An 11,301-nucleotide genomic window follows, 5' to 3' on the forward strand; every position below is an offset into this window, starting at 1 on the left:
GCACGCTCCAAGTGCCTCCCCTCTCTCGTGCACGCGCTCGCTGCCAGAGCATGTGAGAAAACGAGAAGCATGGCTGCAAGTGGGAGTGCAACTGCCGCTGCGCCTCGGCTTGTTGACAAAAAAGACGCCAGAAGCGAAAATTGGAAGTATTTGAGCGATATCTCTGACGGTGAGGTTATGCTCTATTTTTTGTCGGAGACCTCATTGAGTTGAAGCGTTTGTTTGAACAGGAGGCAGGTACTTGCTTTCAAGCGGGAGTGTTTACGTGTTCGGTGTAATGACGTACAACGGCCTCGACAACTTCTGTAGTCCTATTCAGCCACATGTTAACAACCATCGTTGAACCACGTCAACTCTTCAAAAATCACCAGTGGGGTCACTGCTGATTAGGGTTGGGTACCGAGAACCGGTTCCAACATCTAAACGGCATCATTTAGAAATGTGAATTTCGGTTCCGCTTTTCGATGCCTGAGGAAATGTTTCTCGCCGCTCTCCGTAGCCTACTGTATGACTGCGGCGGGGCGGGAAATGTAGCGTTGTACCTACACTTCCTACAGCGTAACCTGGGACCAGGGCCGGCCCGTCGCACTGGCGTTATAGATGTTCGCCTAGGGCGCCAGACCTGTGGAGGTGCTGCGCTGACAGCTCTGGAAAAATAAATAAAAATGTTTTGACCGTTGGTGCTCATCCTAATTTTCGGCCTTGATGTAACAACATTCATAATTAAGTAAATGTAACACCCTTTTCTTCTTGGTTACACGTTTCATTCGCCCTGTACGATGGGCACTGTCAGTGATGAAAATGGGGGATGTTGGCTTATCTGGCAACCGCAGCTCACAGCCACAGTGCGAGTGAGCGAGGGAGAAAGGGAGGGCGCTGTTGTTATTAGCATCTGGTGCTTGCTGCTCTAACGGAAGAAGAAGATGTTTCTACAATGATGTGGAGGAGAGTCCTCTCCAGTCAGACTGAGAGGCTGATAACTTCAGCTCAGTGAGGTAAAGGACTCCGAGTGTTCAGATAGTTCACTTTAGTCTAAGTTATCTCAGTGGGTCTCAAACGTTTTGATCACAATTTATGTAAACACATATTTCCAAGGCTCTCCTTTATAATTATTGGGATAAAACAGGTTTGAAATCATTCCAATGTAAACTATAGGACAGTAAACCAGACACATCGTTTTAAACTGGAGAGATAAAAAAATATGCATAAATAAAATGGTAAAATAAGATATGAATGAACAACAAAATAAAATACGTTGCATGTATTTGTTGTTGGCTATGGGTTACTGGTTATGCTCACATACTTATTTAATTATTAAAATGTAAACCGATCTTTTTCATATGGGTGTTTAGAGTTGTACCCCCTAGATCTAGTCTCTAGTAATTCTGCTTAAAGTGCACCAGATTGAAGCATTTTGCTTTAAAATGTTCAAACATTTCTTCCCGGTATGCCTGAGAAGGCAGATATGCTTGAACTGTTTTTAAAGTCCAACTTTAAAAGTTGGACTGTTGCACTGTTGTAGCTTCAGTGGTTCTCAGGTTACAGTTACATAGCAGTGGATATAAACAGACTGATTAATGTGAATATTAATGTGAACTAACCTGTGTAAACGTTTTTGAATAAATGTATTTTTTTTGGTGGAAGAAGCATGTATCATTTTTTTACCCTGCCTCTCAAAGAATCGGAATTGAGAACCGTTAAGAACCGGAATCGAAAAGTAGAATCGGAATCGTGGAAATTCAAACGATACCCAACCCTACTGCTGAAGGATTTAATGTCGTAGAACAAAACGTGATCCGTCTCTTCAATTTGTGTCAACCTCAGACCTTATTTCCAGCTGTTTTGCTAAATCCTGGAGACATTGAATTGTTTTTTGTCGAAGGAACCGGAAGTGGTAAAATGCTAACTTACTTCCGGGTTTTAGGACGCGTCACGGCACCACTCTATACTCTAACTCCTTAGTAATTAATAGACGTTATGCAGGTACATGAACATAGGTTTAGTAAAATATGGAATTTGTCACTTTCATGAAAAACAAATAATCAGAATTAAAATCAGTAACTTCAAATTTGTTTGCAGTATTTCAAACAATTAATTTTTTATTTGGAACATTTGACATAAAGCACAATATAAAGTGTTCAAATATATTAGAATAATAAGGCTTTTTCCCCACTGATAAACAGAAAATCCGTTTTTCGTCCACACGCCATTTATGTGAATGATTCCATTTGTAGGACCACTGGCCGACGCTTAGCTCCAGTGGTAGAGCTGATGGCCCATTAACTGGGACATCAAGCTGAAGATCGTGGTTCGAATCCGGTCTGGGTCCATTTGCCTCATGTGATCCCCTCGGTCTCCCCGTTTCAATACTGTCTAAACACAGAAGGCACTGGTTGCCCGAAAATATCTTTTAAAATAGTTTCTTACAAACCACTCATTAGATAACCATTCGTTTTTTTTGGGCAAATCTATAACCCACTTGCAATATTTTAAAAGCGTTTGGCTGTACACTTGAGAAAACATTTGTGTCCTAAACATAAGTGTAAAACACAAACAGTGCTTTATATACTTCAAGTGTTTGAAGTTGTTGCTGAAGCTTTGTTGAGTTTCCTGAGGACTGTGAATAAAAAACCATCTTCAAGTCCTGGATTGGTTTGCCGTTTGGTTTGAATTGTCCAAACTGGGACATTGTTGTTTTAAGGCAGGGGTGCCCAACCAGTCGATCGGGGAGATTCCCAGTCGATCGCGAGATGTGTCTAAAAATAGAACAACAATTGAGGTGACGTGCAACAACATTAACATGAACCTTTCTGTTGGTCGCTTGTTAGCAGACCCTTCACGCGATGGCAGAGCGAACAGGTACAGGCAGGGCCCATAATGATAGCCCTATAGTTTATCTACTAGGGCGACTGTGGCTGCGAGGGAGTGCGGTCATCTTTCAACCAGAATGTTGTGGGTTCGATCCCAGCCCATGCAGTCAACATGTCGATGTATCCTTGGGCAAGATACTTAACCCTGAGTTGCTCCCGTTGGCATGGCCATTGTGTGTGAATGTGTGTGCATGTTAGGTCCTAGAGTAACATACACTGCTCTGTATGAATGGGTGTGAATGGGTGAACGACATGTAGTATGTAAAGCGCTTTGAGGGGTCTTAAAGACTGGATAAAGCGCTATATAAGTACAGTCCATTTACCATTTACCATTTACTACCCACACATGAACATATGGAAATGGGTTACTATTTAAAAAAATTAATGTATTTATAAATGTATTTAGGAACTTATCCATGTGATTTTTAGTGGGGGTCGACCTCAAATCCTCTAGGGGGGTCCAGGGGCACGCCCCCCCGGTAAGATTTTTTTTTTATTTTGGAGTTAAATGCATCAATCTGGTGCATTTTGCTGGGAAAATAAAGAGACTAGATCTATGGAAACACCTATATTAAACAGAACTGTATACATTTCAATAATCATAAAATCATGGCCATAACCAATAACATCCCATTTCCAATATGAAAAAAACACTGTAACTTGTTTATTAATTTATTTTTGGTTCATTTATAGTTGTGAGTGTGTCTGTGCTCCTGAATCAGCCTCTCCTGTCTCCCCCCTCTCCCCCTGCTCCTCTTTGAGGCAGCAGCAAAGACTAGTTTTCTCTCAACAAGTTTTCAAAGTGTATCTTACCTTTTTTCACCTAGTTAACTTTTTATTTATTTATGCATGCATATTTTACTAATCACATTACATTTCATTTAGCTGACGCTTTTATCCAAAGCGACTTTTAATGACCGATTACAGGGACATTCTCCCTGGAGTAACTAAGGGCTAAGTGCCTTACTCAAGGGCACACTAGTGGTGGTGTTCCTGGCGGGATTTGAACTCACTGCTTTCCGATCTTCAGCCCACCTCACTATCCATTAGACCAGGGGTGGGCAATTATTTTTCCTAGGGGGCCAAATGAGCAACTGAAAATATTTTGGAGGGCCGGGCCAAAATGCCGAACTCAATTATGCATAATATACATTTTATTTCTATATAAAAAGCAGTAAATGGCATTGTTTTGACCGCTGGTTAGAGTGTATGTTATTATTTGGCAATTAAAAGGTGAGGTTAGCTTTCAAAAATATCATTTATTCAAATAGAATTTCCAAAATGATAAACATTTTCAGTCACATTAATAAATAAGGGCATTTTGAGTTTCATATACTATTGAAACAAGGATTTTCTTAGCTTTCTAAAGACATCACATCATCTTTGTAGCCAAAATAAACAAGACATATCACTTAACTGTGTAAAGAAAAGTGTCCCAGTTTTGTAGCCTTTTTGACTTTACATGCCTATATTAAACATTTAATGTTTTCAGAACTGCGCAAAAAAAAAAAAAAGATCAAGTGTCCCATTTCACTTGTTATATTTCCACATTTTAGTGTTCTTCAGTAATTTTTTTTCATTCAGTGTGAGAAATCCAGTCTCTGTTGAGCTTTAACAAGTCCATCAAAGTCAGGTTGAATGTCTGAGGTGGAGATGCGAAGCACAGCTGACAGATGTTCATCAGTGAGAGAGGATCTGTACCTGGATTTGGTAAACTTCATGACTGAGAATGTCTGTTCACATGTGTAGGTGGATCCAAAGAGAACCAACATCTTCTGAGCATGTCTCCTCATGTTTGGAAAGTTCTCCTCCTTGAGAGCAGAGTAGAACTCTAGCAGTGATGCTGACTTAAAGTGCTCTTTCAGTAGTGAATCAGACTGCAGGTCAATGAGTTCAAGCTGAACCTCAGTGGGTGCACTATCAACACTGCAGGTAAAGGGAGAGGAAACCAGCTGCATTTCACCCTCAACCTTTTTGAAATCTGGAAAACGCCTTGAAAATTCATCATGCAGTGCTCCTAACATGGATGAGTACCTGTGCCGGTGATCAGCTGATGGTTTGACTTCTTTCAGGGTTTTCATGTGTTGCTGTCTAGTTGCCTTGAAATTAATTGCAACGTTGTCATGAAGGCTTTCACATGGCTCTGCATTTCATGAGCAAAAAGGCCCTTGCCCTGCAGTTGTGTGTTCAGTGCATTCATCATTGCAGTCACATCAACAGCAAATGTTAAATCTGCCATCCAGTCCTTATCAGACAGCTCTGGGATGGTTTTGCCTTTCATCTCACAAAACTCTTTTATCTCTGATTTCAGAACCCAAAACCTTTTTAGCACTTTGCCGAGGCTGAGCCATCTGACAGCTGTGTGGTACCTGACATCACCATGTTCGCTCTCTTGCTCCTCCAATAGTGAAACAAACTGCCTGTGATTTAATGCACGCGCTCTGATGAAATTAACTGTTGTAGTAACAACATCAACCACATGGCTAAGTTTTAGCACTGACTTGTACAACGCTTGCTGATGAATAATACAATGTATAAACACCAATTTCTGCTCTGCGTTGAGTTCACTCACTTTATCTTGCATTCTTTTCAAAAGCCCAACATTTTTCCCTGTCAAATTCGGACATCGTTTACCTCGGTGAACAGATCACTCCCCGTTGTGGTTCCTTTCATTGGCCGCATTGCTGCCAGCTCCTCCGTAAGCTTGAAGTCGCGCGTTATCCCCCGGAGAAATATGAGCAGCTGGGCTGTGTCACGGACGTCACAGCTCTCATCCAAAACCAAAGAAAAAAAGTCGAAGCTTCCCACTTCACTTTGCAGCTGAAACTCCAGATTCTCTGCGATGTCCTCCGCCCTTCTCGTCACGGTGCGGCGGGACACCGGGATGTTTTCAAACGCTTCTTTTTTCTCTCAGTAATGGCTTACTGTTCTGGGCGATTTTGTGGGCTATCACAAAGCTGGTTCTGGTCGCTGCATCTCTGTCTGCATGCAGCTTTGTAAAACAGCCTTGTTGTTTTTCTAGCTTTGCTAGTAAATCCGTTGATGTCCACGCTCGTTCGGCATCAGTCAAATTTTTGTATTTCGCGGCATGTTTCGTCTCGTAATGCCGTTTCAAATTGTACTCTTTAAACACGGCGACATGCTCCCCACAAACCAAACACACAGGTTTACCCTTGACTTCAGTAAAGAAAAAATTAGTAGTCCATATTTGTTTGAAAGTTCTGCTTTCGGCATCCACTTTCCTCTTTTTGGCATGAGCCAACATTTTCGCATTTTTCAGAGGTGACAAGGAAGGTAGACACGCATTTCACGTACACAGTTGACGTGCACGATTGCGTGCACTGTGAGAATAAATGGGCTTCAAAATAAAAGCAATGCGGTTTTAGTCCACCCATAAGATAATTAGAAAATATGTTTTATTTTCTAATTATCATGTAATCTTTCGCGGGCCGGTCAGAATCATCCCGCGGGCCGTACAATGCCCAGGTCTGCATTAGACCAATCACTACCCTCTCAAATGGAAATATGTGTTTCCATAACTGGTGACCACACCGTTTGAGACCCACTGAGAACTTAGACTAAGTTAACTATCTAAACACTCAGAGAGTCCTTTACCTCACCTGAGCTGAGGTTATCCCGAGCTTGAATGACACACAGAGACCAATCAAGGGCTTTGATTTATGATCTGTATGACAGTGGCCATGTCGGCAGGCCACATCATGTGGACAGCCAGTCACCCTGTGTGAGGCAGGCCACTTAACAGGCAAGAAGGAGGCGAGATCAGAGCAAGGGAGCGAGGGATCATTGTCCACAAGTTAATCGATCGCAGATGGCGTCGTGGTCACGGACGAATAAAAAAAAAAAAATTATAAAAAGAAAAAAAAACTAAATGGGTCGCGAAATATACTTGGGCGGACGTTAATATAGCTGGGCGGCCCGCCCAAGTATAGTCTGTGTGGGAAACCCTGGTGTGAATAAACTCCCACTCTGCATCAACAACACTGTTGTGTAGCTTCAGTTAAATACTGATATGTGTGTAGATTAGAAAGAGGTAAGATAAAGGATCTGCAGTATTTTATGAAGTATTCATCGTACAAAGGTCAGTTTTAGTAGAAGTGTGTATTTACCTGGTAGTAGGCTGTCAGTAACGGCTACGCCTCTCTATTTGGACTGGTAGATCTCGGCAGACTGGCAACTTTAAAAGTAGCTCTCGGTTCAAAAAGGGTTGGGCACCCCTGTTTTAAGGCTTTATATTCTGGTGTCTTTTAGTAGTCCTCTTCCAGTGTAAACTTACTGCAGTCATGTGACCCGCTGCCATCAGTGTTATTGCTGAAACATAAGAGTTTAAAACGGCTCCGCTCTGGTGTCATCAGATCATCAGAGCTCCACTTCGTCTCAGTGGCTCCCTCCTGCCTGCTGGCAAACACCAGCCCAGATGTCAGGCCAGTTGTTTTCCAGCCGCTGCGTCCTCTCTGCTGCTGTGACAGAAAGCGGAGGATGTGGAAGCAGTTGGGCGACAGATGTCAGATGCAAGTGTCTCCCGTGTCAGCCATGACGACATGTCAAGACTGTCCGTCACTTTCCTCTTCCTCTCAGACGGCTCTCGAGGAGAGCTCGCTCTTAAATCAGAGTACAACACTCTCACAACGTTTCAAAAACACTCAACACGTTTTCCCAGCTCTTGATAGAGGATTGGATATTTGTTCTTTATTAGCATTAGCACTAGCATGAGCATTGGCCAGGGTTCTTACGGTCATTGAAAACCTGGAAAAGTCATGGAAATACAAAATGCTAATTCCAGGTCCTGGAAAAGTCATGGAAATGTAACTAAAGTTGCATCAAATATAATTTATATTTGATCTAATCACCAAAATAGTAATACTATAATGACAATAAATACTGTATAGTAATGAAATGTAAAATGTCATTTAACTGACGAGGTGTTTTGCTGGTGAGAGATGTTAGTGGCTTTAGCGTGTAGAAGCTAGTAAGCCTACTATTGGATTTGTTTCAGAGGCACGACATGTTTCAGATGCAGACCTTATTTTCCTGTTCCACGTTAAAATAAACAATTTCCAGTGGTACCGCTGAGAAAGAGTAATGTTTTGGTCATGGACAATCAGGTAAAGGTCCTGGAGAAGTCATTGAAAATCCTTGGTGAAAAAGTGTATGAACCCTGATTGGCTATTCTTCCTGGGGTCCTCACACACACTAAACATACATAAAACAAAACGGCTCATAATTTCATGCAATTTACAACGCGATATGAAGTCAAAACTAAAATGGTCATCCAATCTATGGGATTTTATTATTATTAAAAAAATGAATCCTAGTGATTATTAATGATCAGGATAACCAGGAACATTCTCAAATGAGTGACTAAAAAGCTGTCTAGCTCTCCATGATGGTGGAGAAGTGAAACATAACTTGTAGTATACTCCGTGGCAGCAGTAAGCCTCTTCCCCTCAGGGCTTCCAGGCTTCACAAAGTTTCATCCCCCCCCCCCCCTCTTGTAGTTGTGCCTGTGAAGTGCACCTGCAGTGCTTCAGGGGTGTGATTTTTCAGCTTTATTTATTATTATAAGTCCTATTTGATGTTGGACGACATGTAAAGCGTTTTCCTGCCTTATTTGTTTTCTCTGAGAAAAACCCATCTTGCATTTTGTGCTCGAGTGCAGATCAGACGATGCGTTTGTCCTGCGTTTCAGTACACACCTGCTGACATGGTTTCCGGGACACACTAAAATATTTAAGCCGCGCCAGAAGTGAATGTCTGATGACATGTTTCAGAATAAATGCTGAATTAGGACGCTGGAATTAAGCTCCTCAAGCAGAGGAAGCGAGGTGCAGCTCAGGAGTCAGCAGGGACTTGTGACACACAAATGGCAGCCGCTAACACAACATAAATGATACAAGCTCACTCCTAACAGTGCAGCTCTCACACTCTTCATTATCCCACAGCCTCTGTTCACACCCACTGCTCTGTGGTGTCGTTGTAGTTTCTAATGCGCTGTTAATACACACAGCAGCAGTCATTCACTGTGGCAGGACACACAAGGCCGCTCTGTTGTGTCTCATTTGTACACATTAAGCTGTTAAGTTGACTGACAGTCTCTCCTCTCTCTCTCCCCCCCCCCACCCCTCCTCTCTCCCTGCCAGCCGGTGGCCGAGCCCATCCCCATCTGCAGCTTCTGCTTAGGGACCAAGGAGCAGAACCGCGACAAGAGGCCGGAGGAGCTCATCTCCTGCGCCGACTGTGGCAACAGTGGTGAGTGCTGATCTGAGAACAGTGAGACACGAGGCCATACGCCGTCTGGGGGGTACACTCCTCTAGTTTTGGGGGGTACACTCCTCTAGTTTTGGGGGGTACACTCCTCTACTTTTGGGGGGTACACTCCTCTACTTTTGGGGGGTACACTCCTCTACTTTTGGGGGGTACACTCCTCTACTTTTGGGGGGTACACATCTCTACTTTTGGGGGGTACACTCCTATAGTTTTGGGGGGTACACATCTCTACTTTTGGGGGGTACACTCCTCTAGTTTTGGGGGGTACACTCCTCTAGTTTTGGGGGTACACTCCTCTACTTTTGTGATTAAAACAACCACCGGAGAAGAGGATGCAACCAGCTGATCCAAAATGATCTTTTATTAGTCCACCAGTCAAGTGGCTTATCAATGTTTACATTTGAACAGTTTACATGTTGGCTTGTGGTGATGGAAATGTATAATCCACTTTTTTTTCACTAGCATTCACAGGGTGTCCGCGGGGCCTTAAAAAGTATTAAAAGTTGATAAATCATTTTTAGCGAAAATGAAGGCTATTAAAAGTATTAAACGGCATTTTCCAAGGTATTACATTTTGTAGCTTGTCTTCAATAAGTCTATAAATGGTCCAGAGAGGTTGTGTTCTACAGTCTGCCTGAATGTAGTCATGGCGTAGGTGTGTAGTGTGATTCTGTAGTTTATTGATGGCATCCCGTTGGGTTTGACGTCATCTGAACAGGACGTCGCACGCTCACTGCTTGATAGCGCAACGCTCCGTTCACGCCGGTTGTTAAACAACATCGTTATGGGGAAATGCAAGTCTGCGTCCAAATGGTTGGAAGATAAGGAGGAAGGACAATCAATACTGTATATAGTCAATGTGAGGTAAAGTGTGTCGCCAAGGTAACCAGTTAAAACTCCAAGTGGCGATGAGGTCTTAAAACGTATGGAAAGGGTCTTAAAAGGTCTTACATTTGAATTCAGAATTCCTCCATACACCCTCAACATGTTCTTCCTTGCATGTCAGGCTTAATCAAAATAGATCAAATCAAATGTCAATATTGAAATGTAGATCTTTGGTCTAAAGTTAATTGTGCTTGTTACAAAATATTTCCACAATGAGGTTTTAATGCCAACTGCCTTCACCGGCTTCATGTGGATATAATGACTTAGTGGGCGAAGGAAAAGAACAGAACAATAATAGAGCAATACACCACTTTACTATTATGCAGCCTTTAATATCAAGGAAATAACCAACTTATGCCACAGTCAGAATATCCAACATCTGAGTCTTTTCACTATATCATAGTAATATGAATATATACTCAGCCCAGTTTAAAACAAGTCTCCAACAGTGATAATTGAGTTCACAAAAGCTATGACTAAAATATTAGTTATGAATCCTTTTCACTAACAATAGACCTTCTAGTGAGGATATCATCATGCTATTGTGTTGATGGAAAGACTAAATGTGGTTTTAAAAATATATATTTTGCCAGTCTCTGTATTTCTGTGGATATAAAATGCACTATTACAGATGTTTCCCACACAGCAAGGCCCGGGAGGAAGACGTGATGTTTTGTATACCGCATAAAATTAAGTGTGAAATGTAAGGTATCCGAGCTGTTTCTATGACATACATAAATGCCAACTAAAGCCTAAAACAGAACAAGGCTGAGTGAATATGATTTTAAAAACAAGGACACTTAGGAAACAAGCAAAACAAAATTGTTTTTCTGTTTATTTCTAAATAGCTATTTGCAGTTCAAAAGCAGATACCAGCACACTGCTAAGCAGACATTCTGTAACCATTAAGTATGGCGGCTGCACCCAACTATTTTATTTTGGTTATTCTTCTTTTATTCTCCTGCCATTTTTTGAAAGGGATGAACACAGTAATAGACAGACTCTGGCAGCGGTCTTTGTTTTCACAGAGATGTGGATATAATTACGGTGTTTCTGCTGCCGAGTGAACGCAGAGGAGAGATTGAGTTTTTCCCTCGGCGGGTTTCTGTCCCGCACAAGACCATCTTGTTTGCTGCTCTTCAAAACAGCGAGAGCTCATCTTTGACAGATTGTCTTTTATGTTTGAACACACTCTTTGCAGCCGGCCTTGATGTAGGGAGGGCTTTCAATTCCAAAAGGAGCTGTTTTTTTTTTTTACGGC

This window comes from Pseudochaenichthys georgianus, chromosome 9, assembly GCF_902827115.2.
Source record: "Pseudochaenichthys georgianus chromosome 9, fPseGeo1.2, whole genome shotgun sequence".
In the NCBI taxonomy this organism is placed as follows: Eukaryota; Metazoa; Chordata; class Actinopteri; order Perciformes; family Channichthyidae; genus Pseudochaenichthys; species Pseudochaenichthys georgianus.